Source organism: Lagenorhynchus albirostris, chromosome 3, assembly GCF_949774975.1.
Source record: "Lagenorhynchus albirostris chromosome 3, mLagAlb1.1, whole genome shotgun sequence".
Taxonomy (NCBI): Eukaryota; Metazoa; Chordata; class Mammalia; order Artiodactyla; family Delphinidae; genus Lagenorhynchus; species Lagenorhynchus albirostris.
Window position 1 is genome coordinate 4,582,301 of NC_083097.1, and position 20,543 is coordinate 4,602,843.

Consider the following 20,543-nt stretch of genomic DNA (forward strand, 5'->3'; position numbering starts at 1 on the left):
ATATTGTTGCCAAAATATCTCACTTGCTTTATAGTTTGGTATCTGGGAGATAGACCAGTCTCTTGGGAATTTAATATTTATAATCCTTAAAGCAATTTAAACCAAAATGCTTAAACTCAGCATAATTTTTGAGATCTAACTGTATTGATTCATTAAAATCTAGATTGCTTGTTTAAATGTTTTATAAGGGTACATCTTATAAATGGACTAAATTTTAAAATCTATTTTAAGGAAGGGCAATTACATTGTTCATTATCTGCTTTAATGTTATAAACCCTGAAAAATGTTTTGGCAACCACAGGTTTTGTGAATGGCCCTCACTCAATACTTTCTCGTTATTTTGAATAGAAGTATTGCAATGAATGCTTTTTCCATGTTTTGAGATACAGTGAGATTGGGAAGTCTCTAAGGAGCCTGAACTTGAGATGAGACCTAAGCACAGGGCTGAGGTGGGCGATGCCCACAGCCGCAAAGCACAGAGGAAGCCCAGCCTAGCTGTGTGCATTGGCACATGTGATTTAATGAGTATTTATGGAATTAATGAATGGTGCACTGAGTTAACCACATTGAAGCATCCCAGGGCTCTGTGTAGTCAGAGGCTGACAGAGAACAGTGATTTTGCAGTTTTCACACGTTGATACAGTATATCTCAGCTGAGGAAGTTCTGGCCCCTGAGCTGGGAATTTAAGGACAAAACTCCTGTCCCGAAAGAATTTCAGGAATAAAAGCTTAGACCCAAGGCCTAGGTTATAAAGATGTGGGTGCATGGTGTCAGGTAAAGACATACCTGGACCTAGGAAATGATCATACATTTAAGATCATTTAAAACATCAAAATGGAGTAGCTATGGTTCAGGCATCCGAAGTGGAGCTGGTGTTTATGGGGTGTGGATTGTGGATGGGGATTCAGACACTTCCCTGCATCACTGAGAACCTGAACTTTCTGAACTGTATCAAACTCAAGGACACCACAAGCCATTGCTAACAGCTGCCAGCTACAACCTTGTGGTTTCAAAGTCCCCTTTGCTTCACAAATATGTAATAATTTCAAACCTCAACCAATCCTTACTTAACAAGCACCCTTACTTCTTGCCAGCTCCAATCCTCATTCTTGACAAGCAGCTCATGTAACCTTGCTGGGGGGTTTTGCCTTTAGAAGCTTCCCCCATTTTGGGGTCCTGTGGAACCCAATTCAAGTGCTTTTGTGAATTTGTGCTTCCCAGGCTGCAGTCCTAACAAACCCCCAATATAAGCAATTTTTGTATTTTTCTTCAACCAGATCTCTGTTCTTGGAATTCTTGGTTAACAGCCAAGAGAGCCTTTGTTTGAAGGGATTAATGTGGTAAGGGCAGAGGTCTATTGCTGTAGGGAGAGTGTTCTGAGCCTGAGACCTGCAGGTGTCTCAAATAGCAGGCAGCAAGGAGCTCTCTTGTGATGAGGTGTGGACAGGGCTACAAAGAACTGGGTGTAGGGGACTCGGTGCGATGACGGGACAGTTGATCAGGGAAAGTCTTTCCTTGTAGGTTGCTGATTCTTGGGAGGGGTTGTCTGCTGGCTCAGCTAAGGTGGGTCGAAGTTCAGAGGCCTGAAAAAAAAAGGAGAGACATCTGGACAAGTCAGGTACGTTTTTCAGATTGGTCAGTGGGCATAAAGAATTCAGCTAATCCTTTAAGAGGCAAAGAATGGGAACCAAGAGGTCTGTGTTGGGGTTTTTCATAGATAAACAAAGGGGTTATCCCAGAGTCTTATTTAAGTCATCTGGAACGGGGTGGGTCTTTGCAGGAAGCTGTTTCCTGAATTCTGGAGAGCAGGACTTACCACTCTCCTATTCACATCATGACTGATCTCAGAAGCTAGAGTAGGGGTGGATGGGCTCCTGTGGTGGAGAGGAATGACACCCAGACCGAGAACCAGCTAGGGTCAAGCCTGAAGCAATGGACAAGTTGTGGCCTGATGGGGTCCCACTGAGGGGCCCTGGAGCCCACTTACAATGCTGGATCCATCAAAGAGGTTTCTGTAGACCAGTTTCTTTCATTGCTGTACCACAAAATCTTAAATCGGAAAGTAAAAATACATCTATTGTGTCAGCAAGAATGACTATATTACAAACACAGGTATCTCTCATTACCCAAAACTAATCCGATACTGAATTTTTGGGAAACAGGAAACAACGTTCCACTTTACGTTGGAAAAAGTGATATAATGTGTTTCATGGTTCCCAGCCTGACAAAAATGCCTGCTCACCAGTTTCCCCAAATACTACTGAAACACATCTAAACTTATGAATAAAACTCCATGGAAGGTTTGTGCAAATTATAAAATAGTTTTAAAGACATTTACATAATTATTTAACATTTAATGAAGTAGTAGAAGTTCGCTTGCAAAATGCAATACAGATATAAATCATGTTTTCTTGTACTGATGGAAGAGTTTATTAAGTGGGACTTGATCTTGTGGAGTGGGAGACAGAGGCTTTTTGGTCACAGGTGTTTGCGGGTGGAAGGGGCACAACTTAAAGGGTAAATATGAGGGTTGTTTTTGCAGACTTTAAGGTGTAGACAGACTACAGGGTGAACAGAACTCAGACATAATCATGATACAAGTATATGGTTCCACTGCGCTTGGAATTGCACTTTTGAATAGGATGCTTCAATTTGTATCACTAACAATCATGCTATCTGCCTGAACTAAATCCTTTAATTGATGGACTGAATCCTTTCATTGCTTTTTCTAGGTGGTGCTTAATTTTAACATCTATTTAAGAGCTTACCAGCCTTCTGTGGGTTAATTTTTTTCTTCTTCCCCAAAGCGTCTATATATTTCATTCCACTTTTGATAATCTTCATTTTTATTATAACAGACCTAGACACAGATTTTAAATGTAACCTATTGAGCACTGAATATGCACTTTTGGCATGCACTCAGAACACATGTGAACTGTCTTCTTACTTAAGGGAATTTCTAAGCCATTATAACTGCAAACGTTGCCTGTTCACCCTCCATCCAGCCCTTCCTCCAGGTGAATGTTGGAGCTTCACAGTTTATCTTTAATCTTTTAAGGATCATTTTCACATTTTCTATCCTTTTATTTCTCAGTATTTAGGTTCACTATTTTGGTACTGTCTTTTAATCCTCTGATAATTTTCTATTATCCAGTATTTATTTTGTTGAAATTATATTTTTTATACTTTCTTATAGGCCTTTAAAAAATCTCTTTCTGCTTGTTTTGTATCAGCCATTTGTTTTATCATTCTTATTATGGCTCTTAGACATCATTCCTTCTTTAGGAAGACTGTTTCATTACTTGCATTTACTCTGGAATGACTGCTTCCTTTAGTCAAGTTTGTGAAGCTCAAACTTCCATGGAACTGCTCTTCCTCAGGTGCATTGGAACTTTTGATTCTAAGCTCATCTTAAAGTTCTGTGGGGTGTGTTTGTGTGTGTGTGTTTGAGATGTTTGTCGGGTGTTTTGTTGTATGCATGTATTGTGTATTGTGTGCAGTGTATGTGTAATTAAGGGTGTTGTGTGTCTGGTGTGTTGTATGTGGGGTGTGTGTTTTGTGTGTGGTATGAGGTATGGGCTATATATGGTGTATGTGGTGTATGTGGTGTGTATGGTGTGTGTGGTATGTGTGTATTGGTGTGTGTGTATGTGGTGTGTGTGATGTGTATGGTGTATGTGGTGTGTGTGTGGTGTGTGTGTGTGTATATGGTATGTGTGGTGTGTATGGTGTATATGGTGTGTGTCGTATGTGTAGTGTGTGTGGTTTGTGTGTGTATGTGGTGTTTGTGGTGTGTGTGTATATGGTGTGTGTGATGTGTGTATGTGGTGTGTGTGGTGTGTGTGGTGTGAGTGTGTGTGGTGTGTGTTTGTGGTGTGTATGATGTGTGTGGTGTGTGTGTTGTCTTTGTATGGTGTGTGGTGTGTGTGTGTATGTGGTGTGTGTGGTGTGCATGGTGTATGTTGTGTGTATGGTGTGTATGTTGTGTGTGGTGTATGTGGTGTGTGTGTGTATATGGTATGTATGGTGTGTGGGGTGTATATGGTGTGTGGTGTGTGTGTGTATGTGGTGTGTGTGGTGTGCATGGTGTATGTTGTGTGTATGGTGTGTATGTTGTGTGTGGTGTATGTGGTGTGTGTGTATATGGTATGTATGGTGTGTGGGGTGTATATGGTGTGTGTGTCTGTGGTGTGTATGGTGTATGTGGTGTGTGTGGTGTGTATGGTGTATGTTGTGTGTATGTTGTGTGGTGTGTATGGTGTGTTTGGTGTGTGTGTATGTTGTGTGTGGTGTGTATGGTGCATGTGGTGTGTGTGTGTGTATGGTATGTGTGGTGTGTGTGGTGTATATGGTGTGTGTGTGTCTGTGGTGTGTATGGTGTGTGTGGTGTGTGTGTGTATATGGTATGTGTGGTGTGTGTGGTGTATATGGTATGTGTGTTTCTGTGGTGTGTGTGGTGTATGTGTGTACATGGTGTGTGTGTGTACTGTGTTTATTTTCCTCCTCTTGTTTGCACACAGGCTACTGCTTCTGTGCTCACCAGGTATCTAGTTCAGACCTGTCATATCAGCTTTCCCCACTCACCCCCCTCCCAGCACTGCAGGTTCATACCAGGTAAGTGAGCCTCACTCTCCCTGCTCACAGAAGGCTCTCATCCACTGTGTTGCAGGAATGGTCTCCCATCAGATTCTGACATCTGTGTCTTGGCCCCTGCTCAATACCTCACATTGGTCCTAATTCTGCCTCACAGAGATGCTCACCTTGTTTTGAGTGAGGTTATGCTCTTTTAATATATTGTGTAGTTCACTGTTGCTCTTATTGGGATCAGTAGAACTGGAGAACTTACAGCGGGGCAGGTGCCTGAGGACTCGAAGTGTTTTCTGACCAGACACTTCCTTTTCAGGCACTTGCACGATGTGCTTGAAACCAGGTGGCCCCAGCTAAACTGTCAGAGCCTCGGTCCAGACACCTCTGGTGTCTGCCAGATGACCAATTTTAGAAATTGAACCCAACAGGGACAGCGTGGTAGATCCCTGCCAACTGTAGGACTTCAATCATAATTAGATTGTTAATTTGGCAGTTTTCTTTGCTTAAATATTAATGAGAACCAGGCTGATACTGTCTCGGAGATTTGGAGCTTGGTTTGCAGTAAGCAGATGGGGTGAACCTGTCCAATTAGTGGTCTGCCTCATTGGAAACAGAAATTGCCTTGAAATTGAAGAGCGATCTCCACTTCCCACCTGGACTTGCAGCATTGGAAATTAAACTAAAGATCAAGCCAGGTGTAAAATGCATATTTCCTCTTAAAGTGAGCATCATGAAAGCCACTGTCACTATAAAAAGATTGCTTACATTGCAGAGTGGGTAAATGTTGGAAAATTGAAAGGACTCAGATCTTTATAGAAACAAGCATTCACCTGAAACATCAAAATGAGCATGAAATATATGCATTTTCTACTTAGTTTATAAATAGAGTGTTTCCTTGTTGAGATTTCCCCCTGCTGTTAAAATGTTCATCTCTGTTGCTCAAATGCTAACAGGCTGGCCATTTTCAAGATAAGTGGCTTGGGTTTTACATGAATCCTGGCTTTTCCTTATGTGGATGCCCTCCTTTGTCTTCAGAATTAGAGGTAAAATAAGAACAAACACTGTAGTGTTTGGGTGATCCCATGCTTTGTGTTGGTCTGCCTTCCTCTTGGCTTTAGAACTTCAGTGAATGTAGGATTTGAAATATTTCTTAATCTTAGGAAAGCCTGTGCTGTTTGTGGCATATAAAGTGGCAAAACCCATGGGCATCAAAATCCACAGAAGTTGCCAGTTTTCCTCACCTTTTTAGGAAGAAAATGATAGCAATACGTGACATAAGAACTGTTTTAAAGTAAATGATCATTGATTATTTTAGATCAGCAGTTCCCAACATTTTTGGCACCCGGGACCAGTTCCACAGAAGGCAATTTTTGCACAGATGGGGCCGGCAGGGGGGAGCTAGGGCGGATGTTTCAGGCGGTCATATGAGCGATGCGGAGTGATAGACAGTGGGATGAAGCTTTGCTGGCTCTCCCACTGCTCACTACCTGCTGTGTGTCCTGGTTCTTAGTGGGCCGCTGACCGGTACTGGTCTGCAGCCAGGGTGTTGGGGTCCCCTATTTTAGATAACCTTGAGAATGTGTTTTATGCAGACGATTCCCAAAGATGACAATATACTCCTACCTAAAATAAAATAAAATGCATTCATGCACCACAGGCCCTGTGAGTAGAGGCTTTGAGGCCAGGTATCAGTGCATTTCATGCTCAAGCCATAGTTTCAAGCACCCAGGAGTGGAGCTGGGTGTGTGGGTTGAGAGGGAGAGATGCTTTCTGCAAGTGGAGTCTGACTATTCAGGTCAGCACAGCTTGGCTACACAATGTACTTCTTCAGATATTATTAACCCATTATTTTCCAAGACATACATATAATTTTATTTATTTGGAACTGAGAGGATGTGTAACACCCTATCCCACCTTCAGTATTAAACTTCAAATATTGCTTCTTTCCTGATGATTGTCTTTGCCCCTTTTCCTAACGTTTGGATCTCTCCATTCTCCTAACACCTAAAGGCAGGTTTTGTTCGTAAACCCCATGCCTTACTTGGCAGATTATTGCAGTTTAAATCTTTTCACATCATTTCATATACCTGTAACTTCCTTTGTTATTGTTCTTTTTTTTGTGGTTGGAAAAGATGCTTGGTTCTTTGTTTTTGTTTAATTGGTTGAATCATGAAATTGGCTTGGATCTGTTATTCTCAGTCATGATATTTATTTATGATAAAAGCTCTTAACATACTGGATACAGAAGGAACATACCTCAACATAAGAAAGGCCACATATGACAAGCCTACAGATAATTCATACTTAATGATGAAAGTTTGAAAGATTTTCCTCTATGATCAAGAACAAGACATGGACGCTCACGCTCAATACTCCTATTCAACATAGTCGTGGAAGCCCTAGATAGAGCAAGTAGGCAACAACAACAACAACAACAAAAAAAAAAAAAAAAAAAAAGGAAAAATACATCCAAATGAGAAAGCAAGAAATTGTCTCTGTTTGCAGAATAAATGATCTTATATATAGAAAATGCTAAAGACTCCACCAAAAAACTCTTAGAACTAACAAACCAATGCAGTAAAGTTGCAGGATGCAAAATCAACACACAAAAATCAGTTGTTTCTGTAAACTAACAATAAACTATCTGAAAAAGAAATAAAGAGGAAAAAAAATCCCATTGACAATAATATCAAAAATATTAAAATATATAGAAATACATTTTACCAAAGAGGTGAAAGATCTGTACACTGAAAACTATAAGACATTGATGAAAGAAATAGAAGAAGACACAAATAAATGGAAAGATATCCCTTGTTCATGGATTGGAAGAATTAATATTATTGAAATGTTTATATTACCCAAAGCCATCTATGGATTCAATGTAATCCTTATCAAAATTCTAATGGCATTTTTCACAGGAAATGTAACAAACAGATATCAGTCTTTTGTCATTCCAACATAACAAATAGGAAAACAATCCTGAGAAAGAAGAACAAAGCTGACTTCTTGACTTCAAACAATACTATGAAGCTATAGGAACCAAAACAGTATGCTACTGGCATAAAAAAACAGACAGATAGACCAATAGAACAGAACTAAGATCCTCAGAAATAAACCCACACAGATATGGTCAACTAATATTTGACAAGGGAGGCAAGAATACTCAATGGGGAAAGGACAGTCTCTGCAATAAGTGATGTTGAGAAAACTGGATATTCACATGCAAAAGAAAGAAGTTGAACCACTATCTTACACCCCTCACAAAAATTTACTTGAATTGAATTTAAGGCCTGAAACCTTAAAACTCCTAGATGAAAATACAGGGAGAAACCTCCTGGACATTGGTCTTGACAATGATTTTTTTAAATATGATACTAAAAGCACAAGAAACAAAAGAAAAAAATAAAAATAAAAGACAAGTGAAACTACATTAAACCAAAAAACATCTATACAGCAAAAGTAACAATCAGCAAAATGAAAAGGCAACCTCTGGAATGGGAGAAAATATGTGCTAGCCATATATTTGATTAAAGGTTAATATCCAAAATATATAAGAAACTCATACAACTCATTAGCAAAAAGGCAAATAATACAAAATGGACAAAAGACGTGAATAGAATTTTTTCCAAAGAGGAAATACAACTGGCCAACAGATATATCAAATATGCTTGACAGTAATGACCAACAGGGAACTGTAAATCAAAACCACAACAAGACATCACCTCACACCTGTTAGAAAGCCCATTATGACAAAGATAACAAAGGTTGGTGAGGATGTAGAGAAAAAGGAACCTTTGGGCACTGTTGGTGGGAATGTAAATCAGCGCCATCACTATGGAGAACAGTATGGAGGTTCCTCAGAAAACTAAACATAGAACTACCATATGATCCAGTAATCCTACTTCTAGATATATATCCAAAGGATGTGAAATCACTACCTTTAAGACACATCTCCACTCCCATGTACATTGCAGCATTATTCACAAAACCGAGGCATGGAAACAACCTAAGTGTCCATTGACAGATGGATAAATAAAATTTAAGTACAATATTAATACAGTGGAATATTATTTAGCCATAAAAAAGAACGCAATTCTGTCATTTGTGACAACATGAATTAACCTTCAGGTCTTTATGCTAAGTGAAGTAAGTCAGACAGAGAAAGACAAATAGAGTATGATCTCACTTACATGTGGTATCCATAAAGCTGAACTCATAGAAACAGAGAGTAGTTTGGTGGCTACTGGTGGCTGGGGTTTGGGAGCTGGGGAAATTGGAAGATGTTAGTCAAAGGGTACAAACTACCAGTTATAAGATGGATAAGTTCTAGGAATCTAATGTATAGCATGGTGATGATAGTTAACAGTTTTTTATACCTGAAAGTCGCTAGGAGAGTAGATCTTAAATGTTCTTACCACCAAAAAAAAAAAAAAGATTATTATGTTGGGTGAAATAATTAATCTTATGTTATATAGGATGTGTTAACTGGCCTTATTGTGATAATCATTTCACAATATATACATGCATTAAATCAGCACACCATGCATCTTAAGCTTACACAACATTATATGTCAATTATATCAGTAAAGCTGGGGAAAAAAAAAGAGAATGTTTCAGCTGTGTAAGGATGGCTCTCTCCACGTAAGGATGGGCTTTCCCAAGTGACAATGGTGCCCTTTTCTTTCCCAAATTAGGCTATTTTGTCAGACTCAAATTCTTTTTTTCTTTTTTTTTTTTTTTTGCAGTACGCGAGCTTCTCACTGTTGTGGCCTCTCCCGTTATGGAGCACAGGCTCTGGACGCGCGCAGGCTCAGCGGCCGTGGCTCAAGGGCCCAGCCACTCCTCGGTATGTGGGATCTTCGCGGACCAGGGCACGAACCCGCCTCCCCTGCATCGGCAGGCGGGCTCCCAACTACTGCGCCACCAGGGAAGCCCAGACTCAGAACCTTTAATTTGAGTATTAGTGTCTGATTTGGAGCCTGGTTCCTTAAACTGTGGCTTATTCTACTCCGGAAAGGATGAGCTAGTGTCTTTAGGGTTTAAAATAAGCTCAGGCGAGCTCCATAGCTCTGGCATTTTGGACTTAGGTTTTGGGTTATCATTCGAAGATCATCAAAATGCTGCATTATACTGGCATCCATAGGAAGTAATCCAGGCATTAGCAACATGGAGTCATAAGTTCCTCGCTTTCCCACCACATGGTGCTCCCCTTGACAAGAGCCAGACTTGACACGTCAGAAAGACAATTCTACATGCAGCTGTGGGGATGGGTCTCAGCACCATGTTTCACATTCTTCCCACACAGGACCTAAACTGATTTATGATGACAATTTCATGAATTATGCTCTGTTCAGTTTGATTAGCAGTTACTGCACTGAGTTGTGCTTTTCTCCTTGTGGCATATGATCCCCTACGGGATCTGTGTGACAGAAAGCTCTTTTCGCAACTGATTCTGACATTTAAATGTATATGGTGCCCTGAAGAAGCAGACTGTCAGTACTGATTGCTTACTTTTACCCCAACAGTTCTTAAATTATACCCCCAAAATGGCACAACTTACCACCCTGACCCCTCATCTGCTAACATGTTCTGCTCACATGTGCAAAGATCATCTGTCCTCCCTCAAGTGGGAAAAAATGAAGGGTGTAAGCAGCAGACCAACCATGTCATTAGCTTCAGATTTTCATAGGTTGTTTTTAAATTTAATTTTGTAGAGCTGCTTAAAATAGTGAAAGCATTTTAGATTGCTTTCATGATTAGCATCTTTACATCTAACTTCTAGTCTGCCAAACCCATGCTTCTATCATCTTATATGCTTGTGAATAAATTGAATAAAAAACAGAGGAAAACCTCTAAACCTTTGGACTGTATCATTTAGGGCAAGTTACATCTTCCCTTTAAGCCTTGAGTCCCTAACTTCTAAAATGAGGCACTAACAGTTCTTATTGTCTACAGTTGCTTTGAGGGTAAATGAGCCATTGCCCACTGGCTGGTTCAAGAAAAACACTCAACTGCTTTAAAGAAAATGTATATTCAGATGATAACTTTTTTCACTAACATTTTTAGTTGTAAATAACTAAGGTTTGCCTTCAGAGTTGTTCTTCTGTGCATAACTTTTTATCCTCATTCATTTAGGTGAAAAAATATCCCATTACAGTTTGTTATATCTTTGAAATGGATATCCTTAGAAGTATGATTTTGAGGTATCTGATGATGTCTTTTTCCATTTCTCTTGTTTCCAACTTAAAATCTTAAAAATTCCAAAAAATATACACACACACACATACATACATACATAAGTACATCCACACGTATAAACTGAATATAGACCATACATCATATGTATGTGTACATGTCTCCCTCATCTCTCTCTCTTTTTATGTATATGTATATACACACACAGAGTGTATATATGATAAGAAAAACCTGTGGCTTATGTGTTCAATAATCCCAGGACCAAAATAATAAAATAAAACCTAATAAAACACCAAGAAAGTGGAATTCCCCAGCTTTTATTTCCCAGTGGAAGTCTCGACCACTTTCCCGGTGAAATGATCTTGTAGACTTAAAAACTAAATAACAGCCTCTCCCTACCTGAGATTCTGTATATAGAAAGTTCTAAAATAAACTGTAAATGAACTCCCAATTTTATAAATCAGAGCTTTCAAAGGATTGTTTAGTTAAAGCCTTGAAAATTAAAGTATATTTCAAACATTCTAGTGGAAGTTCTAAAATAAAAGAATACTATCTGGAAAGCAAATAATCCCTTCAGTGTGCAATCAGAGAAGTGGGCTTTGAGTTCTGGCTCCATCCCCTGCTAGAGGTCCCAGCAGGGGTGCGGGTGGAGGTGCAGGTACTCAGACCTTCTTCAAGGACCTGCTGTGGGGAGATGACAAAGGGAGCAGAGTTGACCGACAGCCCTGGGTCCCACCCCACTGGATTCACCCTGGGCTACTCCCAGGCAGTGACTGAGCATGGTCAGGGTGCAAGAAAGTGCCTGCTCCTGTCCATATGGGACTCTTTCACCATTACACTTGCACATAACATCTGTAGCATCTTGTCACAATATGATGAATCAGGTGTGCATGTGCACGTGAGTGTGTGTGTGTGTGTGTGTGTGTGTGTGTGTGTGTGTGTGTGATATTGGCCTCTCTCACAGGGTTCATTTTTAATGAATATGTTCCCATCCAAAAGCCTTCTGGTACAGATATGCCTTCCTTTCAGAAAACTGTATAGAAATAAATCATATAAATCAGGTGACTATTTGCATGAAGGTGGGGCTTTACTGTAAGGTTCCTAGAGGCCCTTTGAAGAAAGCTAGACTTTCCCCTGCAGAAAGGTAGTTACACCTTTGAGTACCAGTGACACCTGTGACTTGCTTCTTAAGCGAATACAGCAAATGTCACTTCTGGGATTATACTGCATCATCTAAAAATGGTCTTAGCAGATTGTCTGTAGAGAAGCTCTTTACTGGTTGAGGAAGTAAGTGGCCATGCTGCAAAGAGCTGAGGGCAGCCCCAGCTGACAGCCAGTGAGAAGCCAGTGCCCTCAATCCCACAACCTCAAGGAATGCACTCTGCCCACACCCTGAGAGTGCTCGGAAGTGGGTCCTTCCCCAACTGAGCCACCAGATGAGAACTCATTTCTGGCCAACACTTTGTAGCCTTGTGACCATAATCAGAGGACCCAGTTAATCAGCTGTACCCCAACTCCTGATCCACAGAAAAGTGGGATAATACATTGTTGTTGAACTAATACAGTATTGTGCACTTAAAAAACATGTGCACACTCCTATTAAGTGTTCTTAACAGCAACAACAACAAAAAAAAACAGCAAAAGAATACAAGGACATGTCTTAGAAGTGATGGCTACCATGGGCGCATGCATGTCTTCAAACCCAATAAGGTGAGTATGTTAAATGTGTGGAAGTTTTTGTATACCAATTAAAACAATCTAAGGAAGTAAAAGAAAGTATTGCTGTCTTAAGCTGTTGAGGTTGTAGAAATTTGTTGCACAGAAATAGATAACTGATATGCATATACAGATGAAGTCTTAGTTGTTACTCAGGCATGACTGTTATGCTTTGGTGGAGATTCATTTAAGAGTTGGGCCCTATTAAAATGTGTTAAAATGAACAAATCCTTCTGAAACTGATTCATGGGCCCTGGTCGTTTCACCATCACACCTGCACCAGCTTTCTTGTTCTTTACATGTGGAAAGGAAAATGGGCACGTGGTAGGAGGGGCTAGAGTCAAGGGGTTTCAGGCAAGTCCGTTTGGGGCAATTAGCAAGGCTCTAGCTGAGATTCTAAACACACAGCTTTAAGTGAAAGACTAAGGCAATCTCAATGAACTTATTGTTCTACATGGATTTTTCTGTATAAAGTTGTAATTCACATAACTTATAGTCTTTAAAGTTTTAGAGTATAGTTTAGAAAAAATAGGCTCTAAGATAATAAAATGTCAGCATATTTCTGATCTCAAGAACATTAAAATACATATCCGAGAACTAAATAGGCATTATTTCCTGATTAGCCAAGATTCTGGGTTTTCCGTGCTGATTTCCTTATGTGTTCTTTAAAGAGATGTGATAAACTGGCGGTTTCTCTCCTAATGTTTAAGACATGAAGGCACAATTTGCCCCAGGGGTGAGAGATGTGAGGATGGTCAATGTATGCCCTCTTCCCTCATCTTCCGTGGTTACATTCTGAGCATGTGAGGAGTGTCTGGGTTTTTTTCTACAGGCAAAGGATCAAGGAATATTTTGATAACCAATCTCCTATATTGTTGGGTTTGGTTTTCTTCTCTGAGGACATAACTTAGCTATAACAATGTGCAGAAATGAGGAGAATAACATTTTCTTGACTAAAATTTATCTTACAAGAAACTACTCAAAATAGAATTTTTAAAATGAGATACACTTTTGCATTTACTGCACATGGTCACTATCACATCAGCGAGATCAGTCTCCAAGGCTGGAGTGGGGAGTCCCTGCTGCCCAGGAAGCCAGATGCCCCCCCCGACAGAGGACTTCTTTTCCTTCTATGTAGTACATCATACTGTTTTTTAAAAGTAATCTTTTAAAAATATTTTATAAATACATTTTCTTTATATTTACAATGTTAAAATCTAATGAAAAGAAATCCTGAAAACCATTTGCTCTTGATTTGTCTAAATTAGAAATACGTATTTCTTATATATACTTTTTATGTTTAACCATTATATATATGTATATATTTATATATATATATTCTTTTTCAGATTCTTCTCCCTTATAGGTTATTACAAGATATTAAATACAGTTCCCTGTACTATACAGTAGGTCCTTGTTGTTTATCTATTTGATATATAGTAGTGTCTATATGTTAATCCCAAACTCCTAATTTATCTCTCTCTCACCCCCATTATCCCCTTGGGTAACCATAAATCTGAAGTAAATCAGACAGAGAAAGAGAAATATCATATGATATCACTTATAGGGGAATCTAAAAAACTTATACCGATATACTTATTTACAAAACAAAACAAACTTTTTAAAGTGATCTTGGTGATGTTTCCCACTTGCTCCTGGAGCCTGACCTTTATGAACTGTGTCAGCAGGCTTCCTTACTCTCCACCTTTTCACTTTTTTCATCCAAGGGTGATCATCGGGTCACTCCAGGTGGGGAGCAGCATTGGGTCAGGGTGTTTATTCCTGACCAGCCCCCCTACACACACAAGCTATCACGGGTTGTCTGTGACTCACCACTGAAGGTCCCAGCCTTTGTTCCTCTGCACCTGCTTCTCTCTGTACCTGGTTCCCAATTCCTCTGTGCCCTCAGCCCTTAGAACAAGGCACTACATCACTGGGGTTTCCTGCTTCCTGCCTTCACCTCTGTAACCAGTCCTTTTATGGGGCACTCTACCCATCACCCCATGGGAGTGTGCCATCTGTTTGTGCTGGGACATGACATATATACTACCTGTTATCTCACAAGATGCTTACAAAAACCCATGAGAGAGCAAGGCCATCCATGCTTTTCTCAACAGAATGAAGCTGAGGCATGGAGAGTGGGACCAGACTACCCAAGATCACAGAGCTGGTAGAGGCTGGCTGGTGATGGGGGTCCCTTCCCTCCCCGGGTCTCCTTCTTCTCAGTGCAGCTCTTTCTGCTACAGCTCTGCTTTCACATTTAAATCAAAGCTAGAAGTTGGCTTTATCTCTCATTCATTAAGAAAACAATAGTGGGTGCCCAGAATGTTCTTACATTATGTACTTATGTTTATTCTCTTATTATAAAGCACCTCCAGCTCATTGACAAAGGGCACAGCCTTACTTTAAAATTAATAGATAGCACCATGGAAACTGGAAGTCTGGGTTATAGCCTGTGTGATGAATTGTTCTAGTCACGACTAGAATAATAGTATATGTTAATAAGACTAGCTGTGTACACTTGCAGCCTCTTTACTATTCTCTGTGCACCACTGATAATATACCTCCTAAATGCCTCAAAGCAGTCCATTTTTATCACAGTTTCCCCCTTCAGAGGTTGTAGGATTCCAGGACAGCACTGTGGAGGCTGACTCTGCCCATCCAGCACCTGGGCCAGGTGATGGCTGGAACACCTGTGTCCAGATGCCTCTTTGCTTGGCTCTCATCATACCTGAGCTGCTCTGAGAAATGGAAGTCACATAGGTATATCCTCACGTTTAAGGTATACTTTTACCAGTAGACTCTGAGTTAGATTACTGGCACAAAATATAGAGACTGGCTGACTTTTCCATATAAAGTCGTAAAGCTGAAAAATAGCAAAGGAATCAACTAAACAATTGTTAATCATCTACTATGCTCTGGCGCCTGTGCTGTGAAGGCAGCAAGGAATAAGACCCTTCCTTGTTCCCTCAAGTTCAGTCCAGGGAGGGAGACCAGCACCCAAGTATACCTGCTGGGTGGTCACTGCGATCGTCAGTCGTAAAACTAGCAAGTCTCCTGAACAGATGGGCCCCTTTCACTAAACCTCAGTTGATGTGCATTACCACCGCTCAACACTGACCAGGTTGGAACGCTTACCTTCTCTTACCTGTCCTTGGACTCCCAGGGTTTCAGGCACTTCCTCTTGATTGAGCCAAACCCTCCCAACCATCTGTTTTAGCCCTGTCTTTGTCAGCTTCTCACAGCCCTGTGCGTCCTCATTGCCTTCATGCTTCCAGCACCACATTGCTGGAAATTCTGCTAGGGATCAAGAATATCAGGAGGAACAAACTAGGAAACCATGACTCACCACCAGGGATGGTCCAGGCTGAGGGATGCTGGGTGCAAATGCCCGGATGCAGGAAGGATTGGTCTGAGTTGCAAAGAAGACCTGCACCGCCAAGGGCGGTAAGTAGGTGAGAGGGATGCTGATAGAGATATCACCAGGGCAGGCTCTGCCCTGCCCTGAGTGAATGGATATGATTTGCATTTTTAAGCCTGTGCAGCCTCTTGAAGAACAGGAATGGGAGATGCCAAGAGTGGTGGCTGAGAGACCAGGTAATTGGTTAGGTAGGGACTCGGGCAAGAAGAGACCAAGGCTGAAGCTGAGATGGTGCTGGGGGAAGGAGATGGGGGGGGCCTGGCCAGGACTTCCGATGTCAGCCAGTGCTTAATGCCAGCATGCTTTTCCTCTGGTTCAAATAGAGGTGTTGTCTGCTCCTCCACTTATGGTTTCCATGGCAACTCTCTGGCCTTTCCCTTCCAGATCAGCGATAAATGCATGAAGAAGGACCCTGGGCTGGGTGCCTTTTCATCAGGAAAAACTTCTCAAGTGGTTAAAATGAGGAATCGTACAATTAATTTACACCCCTCCCTCCTGAGGAATTCAAGGAGAGACTTGAAAAAGCTTATTAAACTAGCAGCCCAGCCAGGAGACCTGAGTTCAGGTTTTCTCTCTGCCCCCCACTGCCTGCGGCTGCGTGTGTCATCACACTCGATATGTTGTTGAACATTTAATTTCTCCCTCCCGCAAGTTTAGCATTAAGTTAGCAGTAGTGCTAAGCTACTTCTTTAGGTTGAACACATGGATGGTAGCCCAATCCAGGTCTTAGCCACACACCCAAAGCTTAATAGGCAGCTCCTTGATATTTAGGCTTTTATCTTCCATCTCATAGAACTTAGAATTGTTGAGGACCTGCACTTCTATTTGTAGTCTAATTCCTATTTTGTAATTATGTTGCAAATAGCAGACCATTGTTGTGTGTTGTTTTAACTCTTCCTGACTCCCACTCTTGGGGTGTGTATTATGATGTACTTCATGAGCTGTTTAGACGTGCTTTAGAAAAAAAATAAAATGTGAGTGTGCACAGAGACAGGCTGCATTTCATGGAGAAGCTTGGTGTCTGCAGGACCAGCTGGGAGGCAGTGGCAGGAAATCAGGGAGAAATGTGGCATCTGGGGAGTGGAAGTGCGGGATCTCAGGCAGGATCCTTCATTGGACTGGGTGGCTCATTGGAGGTGGGGATGGGAGAAGGCGGAGGTAAGTATAACTCCCAGGCAAAGACCAGGATGGCAGGGCAGGGGGCATTAACCGTACAAGGTGCAACAAGCAGCATGATGGAGCCTAGGTTTAGCCGTGGCATGTTGGGGCACCCTCACGATGAAGATGTCAGATGGGGGCTTCCATAAGCAGGGCTGCTCTGGGACACAGCTGGGGAGAGATCAGTCCACTCTAGTTCACCTCACGACGTGGACACACTTCCCTGAGAGAGGGAGTGCAGGAGCAGAGGGATGAGGGCAGAGCCCTTGGGAAAGGCTCCACTTAGGGGTGAGTGTTGCCGAAACTCTGCCTCTGTTCACTGGTGCCGCGTAGCAATGTGGAGACGGCGTTCTGGATGAAGTAGAAAAGAACAGCTTTCTTGCTTTGCCAGGCAAAGAAGGACACAGCAGGCTCCTGCCCTCAAGACTGTGTGTCCCACCCTGGAGCGGGTAGTGAAGAGTTTTATAGTGCTCAAGGAGCAGGGCGTGGTCAGGCCGTGGACATTCCTCTGATTGGTTGGTGGTGAGGTAACCGGGAGTCAGCATCATCAGCCTTCTGGTTCTGACTGGTCTGGGGTCTCCGTGCTTGTGGGCCCACGTACAGTTAACTTTCCCGCGCTTGTGGGGATTTCATTATCTGCCAAACAGCTCAAAGGACATGGCTCAGAATATTATCAATATTATCAATAGAGGAAGAACTAAAGGTTCTGACTTTGTTCAATGGCTAAAGTATTATTATTCTGTCTTGCTTGCCTGTTTTCCTTTCTTTCTGCATTTTCTCACTTCTCTGATTAAATGTATTCTTTGACTAAAGTTTTTCTGCAGACAAAAGGCAGGCAGAGGACATGGGTGGGGGTCTATTCTCGGAAGACCTCATAGGGTCCTGCTTGGCTGGGACATCGTGCCTGTCCTTTGTCCCTTCAGCTTGAGCAGTGGCCTTGTTCCCTGGTGATGCCAGTGCCCGGGGACCTGGCCACCACTTGTTGTTCCCCCTGGACCCTGTGCATAAACTTCGTGTAATCCCTTCATTAAATGCTCATCAGTTATGCTCCTTTGAGAAATACATTTTCCCAGCCTGGACCCTGAGTGATGCAGTGATCCCAGGGTGCACCAGGTCAGGGAGATCTCAAGGTTGGATTCAGCACTCAGGTCTCTGATGGTGGTGAGGGCTGTCTCAGTAGAGGCATGTTGGGAGAAAATCACGTGAGCGCCACTGGGAGTCAGGCTGTTTCCAGGGTTGTCACTGTAGATGCTTTGCCAGCCCTCGTATTCTATGAATGGTTCCTCCTAGAAGGATAGGGGACACCTGCATCACAAATTTACAATCATAACACTTTATTCATTGCTTTTTTTTTTTTTTTTTTTTTTTTTGCGGTATGTGGGCCTCTCACTGTCGTGGCCTCTCCCGTAGCGGAGCACAGGCTCCAGACGCGCAGGCTCAGCGGCCATGACTCACGGGCCCAGCCGCTCCGCAGCATGTGGGATCTTCCCGGACCAGGGCACGAACCCGTGTCTCCTGCATCGGCAGGCAGACTCTCAACCACTGCGCCACCAGGGAAGCCCTATTCATTGCTTTTTAAAGACTTTCTTAAATAGGGGTTTTCTTATTTCTCAAAGTGTTAACAATCATCATTTTCACACAAAAGAAGCAATCAAAAGCTGTTGGTGATTTCTCAGTGTGTTGTGCTGTGACTTTGCCTCTCAGAGATCTGGGCGATGTCCAGAGTGACTCAGGGCTCTTAGGCACGGAACCAGTTGTGTCCTCACAAGGACTGAAGACCTACCAGGCACCCCTATTTGTTCTTTTCTAAATTTTAAATTTATTTATTTATTTATTTATTTTGCGGTATGGTGGCCTCTCACCGTTGTGGCCTCTTCCATTGCGGAGCACAGGCTCCGGACGTGCCACCAGGGAAGCCCCAGGCACCCCTTTTATCACATCTCTTCATCAGTTCAGGGAAATGATGCCCAGAAACACATGGGGAAATTAAAGCAGGGGTGCCTGGTGGAGGGGAACATCTGTTAGCTTCTAAATAGAAGGGACCCTCCATCTGTCCAAAGTCTCCATGACCTCACAGCCAGGGGGCCAGTGGAAGTGGCCTCATTGCATCAGCATTTCCATGATGCTTGATCATATCACAGATCACATGAATCCTAGTCTTGTGGAGCATTCATTCTCAGCCCTGAAAAGAATTTAGTTCCCTTCATTTCTGACCTTTCCATCTTAAAAATATTCATTGCATTCTTGGCCAAGGTGACTTCAGTAGAGAAAATAATTGATTCTTATAAAGAGTAATCTTTTTCTACCAAAATAAATTATTTTTAATAGCTGGATGAAGTCATATGAATTGCAGGAATAAAGATTTCTTCAGGAAGCAATAAACACTAAAAGATGAGGAATTATTTCATTTCTCCAAATATTACTACCCATTATGTATTGCACACCTAATACAATGGTCCTCCTCAGCTCGTAGACTTACCAGGCACCTGAGGGGAAGGCAAAATGATCCACCCCACACGTAGTAGTGATGGCCTTGCAGGGAGACAAAAGGACATCATTTCCATCAAGGACACTCTTCAAAGTTCTCCTCATACAGATAATAAGGGACACAGAGATGATTTTAATCAATTGTGCTAACTTTTAAAATTGCTTTAAAATTTTACCATTTTTTTCCCCTAAAATTCCAGGCTTTGCCTTTTGAATATTTGATGATACTTGAATTAAATTCAGCAGAAAGGAGAATCCAAAGATCATCTGTATGCCTACATCTCACGGTTAATTTTTATTATTTTTTGATTGTTTTTGCAGTGCGTGGGCCTCTCACTGCTGTGGCCTCTCCCATTGCGCAGCACAGGCTCTGGACACGCAGGCTCAGCGGCCATGGCTCACGGGCCCAGCCACTCCGCGGCACGTGGGATCCTCCCGGACCGGGGCATGAACCCGCGTCCCCTGCATCGGCAGGCGGACTCTCAACCACTGCGCCACCAGGGAAGCCCTCATGGTTAATTTTTAAATGGTGAAATCTATACATAAACTAGCACTCAAGGAGGGGGTGGGAATAAAACCAAAGCCAGTGGCCCAAACTGTGGCTGTGTCTGGAGACTGATTCCAGTCTAGGACCAGGGATCCCGCTGCCACTGATGATGACTCAGACGCAGCTGCAGCTGCCTTTCTTCAACCTCTGCTTCCCTTCCCCTGCCTCTGTAAGAGAATGGAAACAGAAAAAAAGACTTCTTAGGTCTTTTCCAGTGCTGAAAGTCCTTGTCTTCATGAATTTTCTCTTCGTGACTCCTCTATAAATTAATAATGGGGAAAATAGTTCAAGATGACATCAGTTTTTTTTTTAAGCAAAAAAATAGAGAAAACCACCAAGCTGCTTGGGTCGGTTATTCCCCCAATACATAAATTCTGACTTACATTTTGCCCCAAACTCCTTGCTTAGCCAGAATTTTTATTAGTGGGCAA